At 43.7% G+C, this 6,159-nt stretch overlaps 1 pseudogene; it reads right to left on the bottom strand.

The window, feature by feature from the left end:
* Positions 1-299: 299 nt before the first annotated feature.
* On the bottom strand, positions 300-670 carry LOC116098266 (annotated as a pseudogene).
* Between the last annotated feature and the right edge of the window lie 5,489 nt (positions 671-6,159).

Genomic DNA, 6,159 nt, shown 5'->3' with positions numbered 1-6,159 from the left:
GACATCAGGAAATATGCAAGTGGATGTGCTACTATGGTGAGGGTCGGGGGGGGGTGTCTCCTGGTTCTTGACCTCTTGTTTTTTTCCATGACAGAGTTTATCTGTGTAGCCCTTGGTGGTCCTGGAAGTCACACTGTAGACCAGGCTGGCCTTGAACTCTCAGAGATCCACCTGTCTCTGCCTCCCTAATGCTGGAATCAAAGGGCTATCACTGCCCATCTTGTTCTTAGCCTCGTAGTCAAGGAATTGAAACAAAAGTTCATACAGATTTTCTTTTTTCTTTTTATTTTTTTAACAAGAGCACAAATCTACTTTTATTTATTTACTCTCCATTAGTTTAAATCCGGGATGGGTACAGCATCACACGGATTCTGTGTCCAATGGCCTTTGCAGGAAGGTTGCTTCGGAATTTGGCGCGAACCATCCCACTGTCTCCATGGGCCCGAGTTACTTGTCCCCAGATCACTCTGGTCTTGTTTGGTTTGCCTCCAGGACTCACTGTATTGTTTTTTGCTTTATACACATATGCACATCTCTTGCCTAAGTAGAACTCAGTTTCATCTCGGGCATAAACGCCTTCGATTTTAAGAAGAGCCGTGTGCTCTCTTTAGTTCCGGAGACCTCGCTTGTAGCCAGCGAAAGTGGCCTTACACCACAGCCTTCCAGACATACTTGCTTTTAGAAGTCCTGTTCCCAGCAGGCCTCCACCGGCGCCAAGATGGCGGAAAGAGACCAGATTTTCAAAAGTAGCAAAAAACAATATTTTGAATGAAGCAATAAGATGATCAGCATCTCCTAGAGAAGAGTGGTGTACCACACGTGAAGATACTCAAAAGCTGCAGCATTACTTGGGCTTCCTTTTATGGCATTGAAGAGATGGAAGGTTTTAGTTATAGAGGGTGTAGCATAGACAATAGTCTGTATTTTGATTGGTACATTGTCACACCATAAATTTTTTTCCTATGATGCATCTGGTTTTAATCATATACATGCATAAGGACAACATGGAAAACTAGGGAATTCTCCCTAAATGTTCACTTAAGGCCACAGTTTTGTCTTGTTACATATGTACCCAAAACTAGTTTGGGACAGATTGGCTTCACCATTTGTCATACATGGATAGAAACACTGGGGATATGTTTCAACAGACATTGTCTAAGTTAGATTGTTGCTTGAAGAGGAGAAACTTATCCCAGTGTTTATAGAGGAATGTGGCTATAGAATGGTGCAGATGGAGAGGCCAAGATGGCTAGATACATTGTTGAAAGAGTACATAGTACACGTAGGCAAGGGATCAAGGCCACCCAGTATGTTATTATGCATAACCTAAGCCCAGAATAGTCTCAAGTTGCTAGGCCATGCTTTGTGCTTGCCTACCTCTGAAGAGCTCATGAGTGTGTGAGAGGGGTGGAAAGAGCAGGGGGACAAGATCAGAACCTTGGGAATCAGATTATTTAAATTTTTCAAAGGAGGTAAGGAAATCACAAAGAAAGTGGGAAATTATTGAGCTAGAAGAACCAGCAATTTATCAAAGAATCAAGAAGGAAAGAATGGTTAATATTGCTTGCTGTGATGGCTGACCTGGGTTGTCAACTTGACTGTGTCTGGAATCAACAAAACCCAAGCAGCTAGGCAGGCCTTTGAGGAATGTTCTTGGTTGGATCATTTGAGGACAGAAATCCCACCCTAAATCTGGACTACACTCTCTGTAGTAGCCCACATAACAGGACTACCTTGATGGTGAGTTCTCCTGTTGCTGAAGCATTTCTTTGCTTGTATTAGATCTACTTCTCTGGGATTCCAGCAGCTCTCTAGGACTTCTCTGGGACTACAACACTAGATTAGGACTGCTGTGACATCCAGTCTCGTGGACTTAACAACTACGGGATCCTTGGCCTGTCCATCAGGAGACAGCCATTGTTGGAATACTTGAACCATAGCCTGTAAGCTACTCTAAATAAACACACACACACACACACACACACACACACACACACACACACACACGAACACACACGAACACATGTACAAATGCATGCACAAGTATTTGTTAGATCCATGGGATTTATTCAGTGCTATTTGTAAGAAATGTTCAAAGAATACCACAAAGGGCATTCCAGCAATCTGGATTAGTGATCCACTCAATGGCCTGAATCATTATATTGGGATTGATGCTAAAATTATTTACCCTAGTAAATGTAGTAAGCACCTTAGACAAAGCACCATGACTTATGTAAAGCATAATTTTTATGATTATGCTACTTTAAAACAAAGAACTAGGTGCCATAAATAAGAAGGCTATACTTAAGTACTACCAGCAGTGAAGGAAGCAAAGAGACAACAAATATTGAGAATGCAATAATGAAAGCCAGACATGTGATATGTGCTTGTAATTCCAGGACTGAGGAGGTGGCAGATCCCTGGAGTTTACTGGCCAGTGAGCCCAGCCTGTGTGACAAGTTTCAAGTCTCTGAGACACCCTGTCTCAAAAACAAAAAACAAAAAACCAAACCAAAACAAAACAAAACAAAATCCAAAGTGGATGGTACCAGAGGAAATACACCCAGCATTGACTTCTGGTTTCCATAGGTAACATACACATATGTACATGCATTCATACACACATGAAGGCACATGTATGTGCACACATACACTACAATGGTGAAGAAGGTTGAAAATAATGGTGCTAATCACATAAGATCCAGAAATTAACAAGTGGGTGAATTTTTTTTTAGCGGAATTTCTTTTATTTGTACAAAAATCAAATCCAGAAATAACCGAACCATCCCCTTGAGAGCACTTTTTCTAGCCTCTCAGCCTCACAAGAGAAATTGCTACTTTTGTAGGACCAGGCAGTGGCATCCAGTTTTCATTCAAAGCAGAGCCTTGTCTCCTGAACCACAGAGATTTGGGGATGGGCTTGTGCCATAGTTAGTCTTTGTCAACTCGGCACCAACCTAAACATACCTTGGAAGAGGAGATCTCAGCTGAGGAATTACCCTACCAGAAAGGCCTGTGGTCATATCAATTATGTGTTTTCTTGATTAATGATTGTTGTGGGAAGGCCCTGCCCACTGTGGGTGGTACCCTCCAAAGTCTAGTGGAGCTAAGCTATGTAAGAAAGGTAGGAGCAGGCCAGGGGAAGAAAGCCAGAAAGCAGTATCTTTCCATGGCTTCGGCTTCTGCTTCTGCTCCTGCTTTGTGGTGCCTACCTTGAGTTCTTGGCCTGACTCTTCTCTAAATCATGTGCTTTGATATGGTAGTATAAGCCAAACAAACCCTTCCCCTCTCAAGTTGCTTTTGATCAATGTTTTATCACAGCAACACAAATCAGACTAGAGTATTTTGGGGATCCCAGTACAACTCAGCAAGAGATGGGCTTGGGCCTTTCCCTGGCACTCCTAGCATAGAGGTTCTCTATTTCCATCAGGATCCTAATTAGTAGGAAGCATCAAAGGAGGCATGGGTGGCTGTGCTTGCCCCACAGTAACTGCATCAGAATGAAGGTCCTAGAGATAGAGGAGAAACAGAGCTGAGAGAAAAACAACAAAACAAAACCAACGAAACAATAAAACAACTGGGCAGCGATGGTTCACACCTTTAACTGCAGCACTTGGGAAGCAAAAGCAGGCATATCTCTGTGAGTTCAAGGCCAGCCTGGTCTACAAAGCTCGTTCTAGGACAGTCCAGGCTACACAGAGAAGCCCTGTCTTGAAATATAAAAACAAACAAACAAACAAACACCAGGTGCTTTGCTGATAGCATCATGAGGTCATGCCAAAAGCAAGTCCTAGATGTGTTAGTGACAACAGCCACAGAGATTTCCCTTCTCCCTAAAGCTACTTTGATTTCAAGTTTCTGTCATTTGCAATCACATTCATCCACACTGGTGGAGTAAGCTAGGGCATCTTGGGGAATGTAATGTAACCCATGCTAAGAGAATCCAAAATTACAGAACTGTTATTGTTCCAAAATATGCCTATTAACTTGGTCATGGGTTGTTTGGGTTAGAGCAGGAGAATTTTACTGTGTGTAAATAAAAAAAGAATTTATTGAGTTGCTCACAAAACTCAAGAGCAGTGATTAAAGTCAGACAACACAGCCTCTGGAACAACAGTAGGCACATTAGTTACTTTCCTATTGCTATATATATTAAAAAAAAAAAAAAGGCCATGAGGAAGGTGACTTCCAGAAAGATGCTATTTGGGCTTATGGCTCCAGAGAGAAATGAGTCCATCATTCCCATGGTGAGAGAGCAGCAGGCTTGGCGATAGGCAGGGTAACTGAAGAAGCAAGCTGAAGGCTTACATCTTTTTTTTTTCTTAGATGTTTTCTTTATTTACATTTCAAATGTTTTTCCCCTTTCCAGGTCTCCCCTTCAGGAACCCCCTAACCCATCACCCCTCCCCCTGCCTCTAGGAGGGTGCTCCCCCCCCACCCACTCCCATCCTCCCACCCTGGCATTCCTGTACACTGAGGCATTGAAAACCCTCAGGCAGGAGAGCCTCTGTCCAACAAGGCCATCCTCTGCCACATATGTGGCCCTGCCCATGGGTTCCTCCATGTGTATTCTTTGGCTTGTGGTCCAGTCCCTAGAAGCTCTGGGGGGTCTGGCCTGTTGACACTGTTGCTACCTCCATGGGGCTGCAAACCCCCTCAGCTCCTTCAGTCCCTTGTCCAACTCCTCCACGGGGGACCCCTAGCTCAGTCCAATGGTTGGCTGTGAGCTTCCTCCTCTGTATTTGACAGATCCTGGCAGAGTCTCTGTATCTGGCAGAGTCTCTCAGGAGACAGCCATATCAGGCTTCTATCAGCAAGCACTTCCCAACATCCACAATAACTTTTGTGATTGGTGGCTGTATATGGAATGGATCCCCAGATGGGGCAGTCTCTGGATGGCCTTAACTTCAGTCTCTGTTCCACATTTTGTCTGCATATTTTTTCCTGTGAGTATTTTGTTCACCCTTCTAAAAAGCACCGAAACATCCACATTTTGGTCTTCCTTCTTCTTTGGCTTCATATGGTCTGTGAATTTAGTCTTAGCTATTCCGAACGTTTGGGCTAATATCCACTTATCAGCGACTACTACCAAGTTTGCTCCTTTGTGACTGAGTCACCTCACTCAGGATGATATTCTCAAGTTCCATCCATTTGCCTGCGAATTTCATGAAGTCATTGTTTGTAATGACTGAGTAGTACTCCATTGTGTAAACGCACCACATTTTCTGTATCCATTCCTCTGTTGAGGGACATCTGGGTTGCTTCCAGCTTCCAGCTATTATAAATATGGCTGCTATGAACTACAAGCAACAAGCAGAGAAAGTGACATCAAAACGTCTGGAGTCTTTAGAGTCTCAAAGCCCACCTCTAGGACATCCTTCAACGAGGCCACACCTCTTAAACCTCCCAAGCAGTCCCATCAATTGGGGAACAAAGTATGTACCATACCATGGGGGACATTTACATTCAAACTGCAGCAGTAGGCGTCAAGGCTACTTCTCTCTGCCTGTTTTCCTTACAGGGTTCACAGGGCATCACTCTGGTCCTGCTGTGTAGCAGCCAGTTCCTTCCAGGAGGGCAGAGGAAACCTCATAAGACTAAGGAAGAAAACAAAACATACCTGGCCCAGGAAACGTATGTAGCTCCTGAGGAGCAGCTACAAGATGTATAGTGCCTCTCCCTAAGGTAGAAGCAAGCAGGAACTATTTATGGGGAGAAGAGATTCTACGACCATGAGTTGCCTCCAGGTCATGCAGGGGAGGCCCAGGACTGCAGTGTTTGAGTTGTCACCTGTACTGGGGCAGGCCTGTTGGTTATATAGCTGCTTTTGAGTTCCCTGTAAGTCCATTTTCCTGTAGTTAATCCCAGTAAACTCATTGATTCACTACACTGGGCTAGAACTGTTCTCATGGTCAATGCTCTCTCTTGGTTAAATTATTCATTGGTTCCCATCTCTTTAGGAAAAGTCACAGAACAGGATCCGTGAACATCTGTTTTGTTACCATTTTACTTCACCTTAGAAAGAGCCACACTAAAGGGATTTCATTTATCACTGGAGAACATGGCTGGATTATCTGTTTGTATTAGGAAAGTTTCTGTTACTGTGAGAAAATATCTGAGATCATAAATGTAAAAGTGGAAAAGTCGGCCTTGGTTCAC

Source organism: Mastomys coucha, unplaced genomic scaffold (assembly GCF_008632895.1).
Source record: "Mastomys coucha isolate ucsf_1 unplaced genomic scaffold, UCSF_Mcou_1 pScaffold20, whole genome shotgun sequence".
Classification (NCBI taxonomy): domain Eukaryota; kingdom Metazoa; phylum Chordata; class Mammalia; order Rodentia; family Muridae; genus Mastomys; species Mastomys coucha.
This window is presented reverse-complemented; position numbering and strand designations above follow the sequence as displayed.